Raw genomic sequence first — 12749 nt, forward strand, 5'->3', positions numbered from 1 at the left:
CTCCCACAGTGATAGAGTTTGAGAGGTAGATTCCCAACCAGCAAAATCCTTGAGGGTTAGTAAGAAACAATCTCTGCAGCTGCTGCAGATGTAATGATACCGCTACATCACTAAAAATGCATTACCAATTTGGCGATGTTACCAGATTGTCCATTTATCCATCCATAGCAGGGTAGAGTGACAGTAAATAATTATTTGGTACTTAATTTGTTACAGCTTCCTCTCACATCCAAGCCCTTCTCTCTCAGTGTTCTGGATCAGCTGGCTTCTCCAACTTTCCCTGAGGTTGTGAGAAAATACGTGAAAATCACATAATTAAAATCAAATCACAGAGTGTATTTGACTGTCACTTGATATATGCATGGATCTGCAGGGGTGGAGGGGACGGGTGTGGGAAAGGGGTAAAATTAATGTGACATTCTGCTCCTAGCACCCTCTTTTGCGACGTCCCCGTGGAATCTCCATGATCAGCTCTATAAAGGCTGTGAGAAAAACAAGTTTCAGAATTGAGACTAGAGAAGTCTTTGGCTTAGTAATTAAAGCCTGATGGAAGAAAAGCCTGTGCAGAAGGCGAGGCTCTCCAAGGCATTTGAAAACTGCTGTTTTCTTGGATGTCGCATACTATTACTGAAACTCGCACACCCCTTTCAGCCTGAATCACTGCCTTTATAAAATTATGCATCAAAATGTTATATTTTGTTCCCATCTTTGCTTCTGTCTGGCAGCCATTTTTAAATTAGGCACAAGTACCCTTCACACTTTTCTTCTCACACGTCTATTTTGTTGCTCAAAATGATAAGCTGCCTTCCGTGGTGAAATATAATGACTGTATTATTATTAGCTTATAAGTAGTAGTAATAGTCCTCAATGAACATTAGGCTGCAGCACCATGTTTCATCAGAGAACAGGTTAAACATCTCTGCTCTTCCCTCTCAGATAGTCTTAATTATTTACGCCCAGAAGAAGCAATAAAAGCATCTTAAATGTTGTTTTGGGGCAACAGGACTAAAAGGAATGAAAGCACAGATGACATGAGGGTGGGATGAACAAATTAATCAGCTCAAGAGAGGAAACATCTGCTGTATAGCAGCATGTAATACCACCTCTCTTAAGATCAAAGAGCTGTGAATTTGGAAGATATTCACTCATCTTTATTCTCTTAAGCAAAGCACTGTACTTTCAAGCACAGCATGAAGATAAAAATCTGACATTTCTGCTTGTTCAGATAACAAACTTTATGAATTCATCGCCATAAAATAAAGTGCCCTCTTCTAAATCACTTGTCAAATCTCACATTTTCTCTGATATCTCTCACACATTTTACTCACAAACCTGAAGATAATGCAGAAAAAAATTACATGCATTTAACAATACCTGCAATTTTTGAAAAAACTTTAATCATAACTCTAAAAGTTAGTCGCTAATATAATTTACTGACTGCAAAGAGCAGGGTTTAAATCTCCCAGACAGTCTCCTTAAATCACACTGTCTAGCACCTGTGTGGACTGTAAATTCAACACTGGGCTCATCTGTCTGTCTTGCAACAAGCACCAGAGCGGCAGACACAGAAATCTGAAAATTTCAAAACATCTGCTTTCTCTGCAACGTGTAAACACATTAACTGAAGAATGCCACCTTTCCCTGCTTACTGCACACGAGCAAACATTTACAGAAAATATGATGAATGTTGAATCACATCTTAGTTTCAAGGTCAGAAACAGTCCTTGAAAACTGAACAGAACATTGTGTGGAAGAAAAGAGATGGAGGAGGAGCTGTGAAACGTGCACGTGGTAAGACTGTGTTAACGCAAAACACAAAACCTAAACCTTTACTGTTAAGTTTTTGTCTCCTTTATGTGTTGGGTTTATCAATAACACATTATAGGGAGGGTGAGTGAATTAAGATTAGTCAGTGAATTGAAAAGTATTAATAAACAGTTAATTAACAGTTAATAAATGCATCCACGGCTGGTGTTCATGTTAATTAAGGCATCATGTCATTGTTTAGATATTCCTTAAGTCGACAGACAAATTAACAAACTTTTAATTAACTAACAACTAGTGCTGTCAAACAATTAAAATGTTTAGTCATTAATTACAGGGTTGCTGTGGATTCATTTTGATTAATCACAATTAAATATCTTTAATTTTGAATCTATAATGTTCGCGTTTTATTTTGCATGAGTGAACAGACTCAAGACAGAAGGGAATATATACACACTTAACATGTTTATTAAACACCTTCAACAGTTTCAACTAAACAACTTGAAACAACTGTTCCGTCTTGGGGTTTTTTATCCTCATATTTCCATCCAGAGGGCCAGCGTGCTGTTTAGTGTCCTCCATCTTTCTTGGTTGATTCTGCTGCCTGTCACTACCAGATCAGCTGCCCATTTTCACATGCATGACAGTAACTCTACTTGGACAAATTGCCCCAAATGTGTTGCCAGAGATGTTCAGAGTCATTCTGCACTGCAGGTGGGTTAATTGCATTAAAGTTTTTAATTAGATTAATCATGATGATGGATTAACCTGCGTTGATGCGTTACTGCATGGGTTAAATTTAATGTTCCCTCTTTGTAAAGTATTACCTACATTCACAAAAATAAATCAGTTATTTTTAATCCATTATAGGGTAAAAAAATGTGGCCTGAGCTGAGCAGGTGCACTGAAAAAATAATAAAAAAAAGAAAAAGAAAAAAAACTCACCTCATTTTCAGCTCAGTCACTCAACAATATAAAAATGCAAGTATGATAAACAAATCATTGCTTCCTGACTGGAGATTAAATACAGTTAGTCATCACTTTATTATCTGTTGTTGATTCATGGGACAGACTCCCAAAGTCACCCAGTAATAAACTAGACATGTGACTTCCCATGATCCTTTTATCTTTGTGGAATCTAATCAGATGTCGGTGGTTCGCCGTCCCCCGGAGGGGCTGTGGATAAGTGTATTATCTAGATCATTCCACCGCTGCTAACAAAATCACCACCAGCCGACGTTTCCTACCCAAGAGATGAACCCACCCTCCCTTAAACCAACTCACAGAGATTGTGGACGCACACACACTCATGCGCGAGGGTGATTAAGCCCTGCTCTTCACTAACATTAGCAGATCATGTGACTTTCATCAGGAAAAAGGATCTAGGGACATAAAACCATCTTTTGTGGACATAAATCCACGCAGGCTCTATTTATAAATGTTTACTATTTATGAATTTGAACTTCCTGTTCCCGCTGGCTGAATGTAAGCCTTTCCTGCTTTGGATCAAGCAACAAATTCTATTTTATTACTTTACCATGAGCAGAGAGACTGTCGGCTCAAATAGCAAAGCATGACTGAACATGACTCAGTGATTGGTCGGACAAAAACAAAACAAAGATGTAAGCTCTATGTCTGAGCTTTCGACTCTGTGGGAGCTCACAGGCACACAGAGTAACTGAGAGTAAGTGAGAAAAAAAATCAACATCTATGTATCTAAGAGTAGTGTGAGAGGAATGGTTATGAAACGATAAGAGATCAGCAGCCTCACAGCCAAGGTCAGTTTCATCACGTTACCCATATGGTCCTCCTGTGTACGCCACGTGTGGCTCAGAGGATGCTGGGTAACGCTCAACCAGATGCAGATTTTCTTCACGTGAGCCTAATAGAGGAAACGTGGAAAGCTTATCATGAAAATTCATATGTATTTGTGTATAATATCGCAGTGTGTCCATGTAAACATATGCAAATGTTGTTTGAAAATATATCCTGCTTCTAATTGAATGGATTGGATCAGTCAGTTTTTTATTTTTCATGCTCTATAAATATAGTGGAATGTTCTTAAAGGTATTTTTGTCCAAAGCCACGCACAGATGTGTAACTAATGACAGTTTTCTTCACACAAGCATGCATCGCAAAGTAAACCTCGTGCAGGAAACACACAAGGCAATAAACTGAATCAAAGGAGGATTTCCAACAATAAGCTCATGTTTTAGCCTTGATAAATGCTACACAAGTCTCAATAAAAATGCATCAGGAATAGCATATGATACCATTAATAATTAAGCATTTGTCTATTCTGAAAAGGAGACAGTAAAACACTATTGATATGCACAGTCAGGGGAGATTTGTAGTAGGAAAGTGCTTGGTGCAGGCTTGGATGGTGCCAAGAAGCCCATCGTTCACCTGAGTTACAGTGGCCATGATTGATCACAGAAAGGGTTTAGACTGAATCATTGTGCTCGCGCCCCAGAAGAGTTTCAAGGTTGTTCGCATTATCAACAGTAAATTTTGCATAATTGAGAGCAGGCTTGTACTACACCAGTCATTTCTCACAATGCTATAGACAACTCAAGCCATTTTTCCTCTCTAATAGCATTTTCAGCTCCGGATGTAATCCAGCTGGATATGAATATGAACATGTGGTTTATGAGCTTGAAATGGTGTGAGCAAAAACACAAAGTGGGTGTCATTTTATGGCTCTGACACAGCCCCACTGAGAATCATCAACGATAATTCTGTGGTTTACTTTTTCATCATCTAGTCGTGAAAAGATTAAGTTCTCTCCTGCTTCACAGTAACAATCATTTTGGGCTAATATATGCCTGGGAGCGGCAAGTAACTGCACTGAGGTTTAATTAAAGAAGAAACAGAAATACGTAGCAACCTGTAAGATTTTATGAGTTTATGAAGTACCCAGCCCCCCGAACGGGAAGCAAGGGTATTGTTTTTGGTTCGATTTGTTTCTTTCTTTGTTTGTTTCTTTATTTGTTAATACTCTTACAGCAAAACCATAGGTTGAATTCATACTAAATTTGGTTAATAGATCGCCAGTGACCCAGAAAACATGGTATTACATTTTGGGAAAACTAGGTCAAAGTTTAGATGTTTTCTGAATTTTTTTAAACATTTTTTTCCCCCATTTACTTATAATGGGTGAAATTTCACATGTCTGTAGAAGCAAAAGTATTGGTTCAATTCATACCATATTTGGTTTATAGATTGTCAGTGACCCAGAATAGATCTCATCACATTTTGATAAAATTAGGTCAAAGTTTCAATTTTTATGACTTTTTTAAATCTTTTTTTTTTTTTTTTTTTTTCCCCATTTACTTATAATGGGAAAAATTTCAAATGTTTGTGGCAGCAAAACTATTGGGTCAATTCATACCAAATTTGGTTTATAGATTGCCAGTCACCAAGAATAGTTGGCATTACGTTTTGGGAAAATTATGTCAAAGTTAAAATTTTTTATGAATTTTTTAAATCTTTTTTTTTCCCCATTTACTTATAATGGGCGAAAATTTCCCACATCTGCAGCAGCAAAACTATTGGGTGAACTCATACCGAATTTAGTTTATAGATTTCCAGTGACCCAGAATAGATGGCATTACATTTTGGTAAAAGTAGGTCAAAGTTTAAATTTTTTTAATTAATTTATAAAATCTTTTTTTTTTTTTTCCCATTTACCTATAATGGGCAAAATTTCACATGTTTGTAGCAGCAAAACTCTTGGTTGAATTCATACCAAATTTGGGTTGTAGATTACCATAGACCCACAATAGATTGCATTACATTTTGGGAAGTGTAGGTCAAAGTTTCAATTTTTAATGAATTTTTAAAATCTTTTTTTCCCCCATTTACTTATAATGGGCAAAATTTCACATGTCTGTAGCAAAAAAACTATTGGTTGAATTCATGCCAAATTGACTTTATAGACTGCCAGTGACCTAGAATGGATCTCATTACATTTTGGGAACAGCAGGGTAAAGTTACATTTTTTTATGAATTTTTAAAATCTTCCCATTTACTTAGAATGGCCAAAATATGTGAGAGGGGCGGACTTTGTTGTGCCTGTCACCACTTGTTTAGTTATGTTAAATGCCACATGTTCTTGTATCCCATATTTATCTTTAGATTCATGGGCCATATCCACACTGTAAGATGCTCAAATGGCTGAAGGACATTGTATTATTCCCACTGTCTTTCACAATATATTGCAAATGAAAGCCTGAATAAATATGTGCACACTCAAGGGGAGTTTAGGATACTTATTTATGAGGATATCTTCCACCTGTCTTCACCTTCTACATAAAAAATGTATGGTCGTTCACATCCTCACTCTTCATCCTCTCTTGGAGGATATGCATTAGTAAACTTAATTAGACATGGCTACTTCTCCATTGTGGTTTTATATGTGGTAGACGTCCTCCAAAGCCATCATATGATCAGAATATGCCAATTATTCTGTAAATAATTTGCATCGCACATATGTTTTCTTTGGAAAGTGGCTCATGTTTTTGCATATAAATCACAAACACGAGTTATATTACACAAACAGTGCAAAGCTCTTGTCTGTCATACATCAGATTTGAACAGTGTCGCAGATTCAGAGGGATTAGGACGGTGTAATTAACCCAGATGCAAACCTTGAGTATTTAGGAAGGCTTCATGATGACAGAGCCAGCAATTAGTGTATGTGTGAGTTTTTGTGCACGTTTGTGTGTGAGGAGCCTTCAAACGCACTGAATCAAGGTCCCCCACAGAGCTTTGTGGCTAAAAATGACAGCTCTTGTCTCATTCAGACAAGATTCGTGGGCGAGATGTCTCAGCGCCGCATTACGAGCTTTTGCAGCTTTTGAGATGTTTGGTGTGATCAAAACGTCTGCATTCCACAAGGAGTTCTGCATAAACACAATGATTATGGGATCAATGTTCATGTTAATGTCTGCTGCCATCAGGTATCGAGGTGAGTTTTAAAATAGTAACTGTTTGCAGATTTGAGTGTGAATCTTCTCCCCGTTTGAGGCTCCAAAACAGCTGCGACGAGCTGAACACACACAGGCCCTTCCTCCTCACAATGTTGTTTCTTCTGGGGGAAGAGGATGATTTAAGATCTGTGCATTTCATCACTTCACTGTGGCATTTTTGGGGAAATTTACTGATCGGTGCATTCACTCCAATTTTTGACTGATCACTCAGGTTTGTCCAGATTCCACACATAAAAATAATGTCTCAAAATGTTCAGCAGCTTTGAATATAACTTTTCAAAACCAACTCTCTGATGAATAAACACACCAGTCGGATTATGGTTGCTCCGCTTACTGTTTGTAAATGTTTTGTGTTGTCGATGAAGCGTGCAGTGCTCATACATGGCAGGGGACCATGCTTTTTTACTCAACACTGCTGATCCAGTAAGATGTGGCACTTGACATCCACTCTGTTATTAAATTTTCACACACTGCTGACCACAATATCATCAGAACCAAATGTTCCTGCTGTGTACCCCCAGGTGCTTGGACCACTTTATGTGTGTATGGGAATGATTTTTTTGTTGTTGTTGTTCTTGTGTAACCTATAAAGACCCAGTGCTACTTTTGCGGCAGTTCCCAGCTAAATTTTTCTCTATATTTTACCCTTTCTAAGTGATTTGTCACAAATTACTATAATATTATTGTCTGTATTTTGCATTTTGTAGTGTAAATTGTGTATTTTCCTATATTTAATTCACAGATCATATAGATGTTCATTAAAGCTGAGTAAATTCAAAGATTATTATATCAGAAACTAAGAAAACTGAGGAAAAAGTGACTTTTTCAGTAAACGTATCAATAACAGAACATAAAAACAAGTTTTCAGTATGGACTACAACCGCTGCTGCTGACAAAAAATTATTACTTGGAGAAATGTTCGTCGGAAATCTTGACCTTATATGTGCAAATGTCCTGACGTAACTAGCTATAGACGTAGCAAATTAAGAAGGAATTAAAACGGGTTGTAGAAATCTACTCAGTTATTGCCAAAATGAATATAAAGATAGCTTTGTGGCACCTGGAGGGTTCAAATTCAAAATTTTTGAATTACTAGGGTCTAAATACAAAAATAAATGTACCAAAGACTAATAAAAGTGAGTTTAGCAAATATGACCCCTTTAAAGGTTAGTCAATCAAAACAGAGAAAACCAAAGAAAATGTGACTTTTTGATCATATAAACAAAAATCTACAATCACTATCATTGCTCAAACTACATGGGTTTCACTGGTGAATCAGTGTTTCAGAAGATGATGGTGTTTCCATGTTCACTATGGAGCCTCTGAACATCCAAATAAGACACATCTGATGCTGCTGAAACCCTGAAAAACTGTATTTTACCTGAATTATTGAAATGTACTGTCAGGATCATTGATTTAATAGTTATTAATCTTTTTAGACCAATAGATGCTTTTGGTTGCCTGCAGCTGTTTAGGTCTTTGAGGGTTAAAAGAAATGAAAATCACTACAAGTCTGTTCATGTTGAGGCTGTGCAAACATCTTCATCAGCTCAGACTGTGGAGACAGACAGGGATGATGATGTCACCTCCATGACTTACTGGTTTATCTCTGTATTTGCTTATTTTCATATTCTGATACTGAATGGGTTAATAACAAACAGGAACCATCTAGTGTGTCCATCCACTGTCATTGATCCAACTCCATGGTTTTACTGGTGAATCAATGTTGTAGAAGATGACAGTGTTTCCATGGTAACAACGGAGCCTCTGAACATCCAAATGGGTCATATGTGATGACCATGAAAAGATGATAAACTGCATTATACACTGATTATTTACATGTATTGATAGGATTAGCTACGGTGGCCCAGAGGTGCAACAGGCCAAAAAATTATCCACTTGACGAAAAAAATTATCTACTACAAGAAAAAAAAAAAGAGAACAGCCTAAAAAAATTATCCACTAGATGAAAAAAATTATCTACTACAAGAAAAAAAAGAGAACAGCCCAAAAAAATTATCCACTATAAGAAAAAAAGAGAACAGCCTAAAAAAAATCCACTACATGAAAAAAATTATCTACTACAAGAAAAAAAAGAGAACAGCCTAAAAAAAATTATCCACTAGATGAAAAAAATTATCTACTACAAGAAAAAAAGAGAACAGCCCAAAAAAATTATCCACTGTAAGAAAAAAAGAGAACAGCCTAAAATAAATTATCCACTACATGAAAAAAAATCCCCTATAAGAAAAAAAAGAGACCAGCCAAAAAATTATCCACTAAAAGAAAAAAAGAGAACAGGCAAAAAAAATTATCTACTAGCCCAAAAATTATTCACTATAGGAAAAAAAAAGAACAGGTGGAAAAATGTATCTACTATGAGAAAAAAAAGAGAGCAGCCCAAAAAATATCCACTATAAGAAAAAAAAAACATCAGCCACCTTTTCAATTACGGGGGCGCTGTTTACCCGAAAGGTGTCTTGCTTTAAAATTAAGACCACCACAAAAAATAAAAGGATAGGCTGAAAAATTTTAAGGCTTTCGGCTAATGTGGCTAATGCTAAGGAAGTACCCCACCGGAAGTGGAGGTCGTGCGCTAAAAAATAAAGTTATTTTAAACTATAGATATTTCCATTAATATAGTTTTGCAAAGCAGTTAAATGATTAAATACGGTTCCAGTGTCTGCTCAAGGTTAGGCATGGGCGTTAAATGGTTAAGGTTAGGGTTAGGGTATGGTTGGGGTTAGTTTTCAGTGGTAAATGGCCCTTGTGTGCACTGTGTGAAGGTTCGTTGCTAAGCTAATGCTAACGCGAAAAGTTGACGGCAACTTTGTGTTATTTTATTTTGAGAGAGGAGAAGAGGAGCTTCCTGTGGAGCTCCACTATCATGGCATTGCCCATTTGTTTGCAGGTAGACCTCTCCTCCTCAACTCAAACGGAGTGTCTTTACTAACACTAGATCAAGAAGGACATTTTGTGGAGATAAAGATGTGTGCCGTGGTACCGCAGTGCCTCGGCACCTGGCAACGAGCTGAGCTGTGGTACCGAGCCATGGTACGCATGCCGTGCTGGGGTACCTGGCACCGAGCCGTGGTACCGCGGTACGTCGCGGCACCAGCCGAGGTGCCACGGCACCTCGCGGCATCAACCGTGGTGCCGCACCAGCCGAGGTGCCACGGTACCTCGCGGCACCAGCCGAGGTGCCACGGCACCAGGTGTCGGTGCCGCAATATGCACTTGCTGTCTCTCAACAAATGGGCGATGCCATGATAGTGGAGCTCCACAGGAAGCTCCTCTTCTCCTCCTCTCAAAATAAAATAATTTTAGAACTTCTTGTAGCGAATATTCATAAAAATGATATTGAATGTCAGGCAGTTGAACAATTCAACACCGTAATCACACAATTGTTTATTCGCACTGGTAGTTCACAAAGTTGCCGTCAACTTTTCGCGTTAGCATTAGCTTAGCAACGAACCTTCACACAGTGCACACAAGGGCCATTTACCACTGAAAACTAACCCCAACCATACCCTAACCCTAACCTTAACCATTTAACGCCCATGCCTAACCTTGAGCAGACACTGGAACCGTATTTAATCATTTAACTGCTTTGCAAACTATATTAATGGAAATATCTATATTTTAAAATAACTTTATTTTTTAGCGCACGACCTCCACTTCCGGTGGGGTACTTCCTTAGCATTAGCCACATTAGCCGAAAGCCTTAAAATTTTTCAGCCTATCCTTTTATTTTTTGTGGTGGCCTTAATTTTAAAGCAAGGCACCTTTCGGGTAAACAGCGCCCCCGTAATTGAAAAGGTGGATGATGTTTTTTTTTCTTATAGTGGATATTTTTTTGGGCTGCTCTCTTTTTTTTTCTCGTAGTAGATAATTTTTTTCACCTGTTCTTTTTTTTTTTATAGTGAATAATTTTTTGGGCTAGTAGATAATTTTTTTTTGCCTGTTCTCTTTTTTTTCTTTTAGTGGATATTTTTTTTTGGCTGGTCTCTTTTTTTTCTTATAGGGGATTTTTTTTTTCATCTAGTGGATAATTTTTTTTTTGGGCTGTTCTCTTTTTTTTCTTATAGTGGATAATTTTTTTAGGCTGTTCTCTTTTTTTCTTGCAGTAGATAATTTTTTAGTCTTGTGGATAATTTTTTTAGGCTGTTCTCTTTTTTTTTCCTTATAGTGGATAATTTTTTTGGGCTGTTTTTCTCTTTTTTTTTTCTTGTAGTAGATAATTTTTTTCATCTCGTGGATAATTTTTTTAGGCTGTTCTCTTCTTTTTTTCTTGTAGTAGATAATTTTTTTCATCTCGTGGATAATTTTTTTAGGCTGTTCTCTTTTTTTTCTTGTAGTAGATAATTTTTTTCATCTAGTGGATAATTTTTTTAGGCTGTTCTCTTTTTTTTTCTTGTAGTAGATAATTTTTTTCGTCTAGTGGATAATTTTTTGGCCTGTTGCACCTCTGGGCCACCGTAATTAGCGGATCAACAGGTATTAAACACTTTAGATTTTTTTTTTTTTTTTTTTCCATTTTCAGTTTATTTATTTATTTAGACAGGGACAATGCACAATATGCATTAACCTTAAAAAGAAGAGATGTAGTATGCCAGGTTTTAGCACTAGGGCTAATTTCCACCTATAGTCCCTGGGCAGGCTGATGTTATCATAAAAAAACAAAAAAACAAACAGACATTAATAAAAACTAAAACATTAATTAGATTAGTAGATGATTTAGTTACCAGTAGCTGTTTGGGTCTTTATGGGTTAAAAAAAAATGCAGGCATCACTAGTGAATTTATTTTTACCTCCAATAACAGAATAATATGAAATACTTTATAGATATATTTTTCCCTGTTGCAAGGCCAAGGCAAGTTGGACATGAGAACGAATGGTTCTTAAGCCTCAGGGTGGAAGAATTGGAAACAGTAAGTTATGTATTTTGCAAATGCTTCAGTTACGAGTAATTTCTCATTGCTTATTTGCACTTTGTGAGTGAATCATACATCACATCAACCTGTCTTTCTCAGTATAATGCAACATACTTGAAGGGGTGATTCAGCAGTTAGCTCCTCTTGGTAGTGAAGCAGGAGTTTCCTATTCACACCCGTATCCACCTCACTTATGAATAAGAATGACTACAGATGTACACATTGCCACTGGAAAATGACATGACGTTGCCACAATAACCCTTAAAATATACAATTAGAATTCTGCGTGAAACATTGTGGGTTTTCTAAAAGAATAAATCAGTAATTTCAGATGAAGTTATTCTCTTAAAACTCCAGTACTCTATGCACCAGCACATCAAAGTTTTATTTTAGACTATTAATTCATGTCTGAAAAGCGTAAAATAATTTGGTGCAGCACAACTACAACTGCTAAAATCTTATCCTCAGTATCTATCATAATGAGACTGTCAAATCTATGTTTACCCATGATTTGAATCACTGAGAAAAAGCCAAAATAATCATTATTTCCTGCTAAACACACCTGGCATCTACTGTCTGTTTTATTCTTCATAATTCAGGTGTTATAAAATATAGCTATTAAAATACAGTTTCTTGTTTTCCAACTCTCCAGATGAGCTGTTACTTTAAAACAACGTGCAAAAATTAGTTATGTGGCTTAAGGTCAGTTGGCCCAATAGATTTATGGTTTTGTTTGGTGAAAGTAATGAGCTCCAGCTCTGCGGCACAGTCAGGAGTAATAGTCTTCTTGCACACTGGGTTCTGCTGTTTGTCAAAATGGATGACTATAATGAGGATTCATCTTTATTTCCATCTATTTTATTCCATCCTTGGACTATTTTAAGCACGGCACGAATGACGTCAATCAAAACGAAATAATAACGATAAAGTGCCTCAAAGAAAGAGAATTCAATTAAGACATTTCAACTTCTTCTTTTCAGACATTTACAATTTATTAAGCTTGTAAACTGCAAAATCATATACAAGCTTCAAGGGCAAAAATAAAATTCTTAAGGTGTAC

Source organism: Sphaeramia orbicularis, chromosome 8, assembly GCF_902148855.1.
Source record: "Sphaeramia orbicularis chromosome 8, fSphaOr1.1, whole genome shotgun sequence".
NCBI lineage: Eukaryota > Metazoa > Chordata > Actinopteri > Kurtiformes > Apogonidae > Sphaeramia > Sphaeramia orbicularis.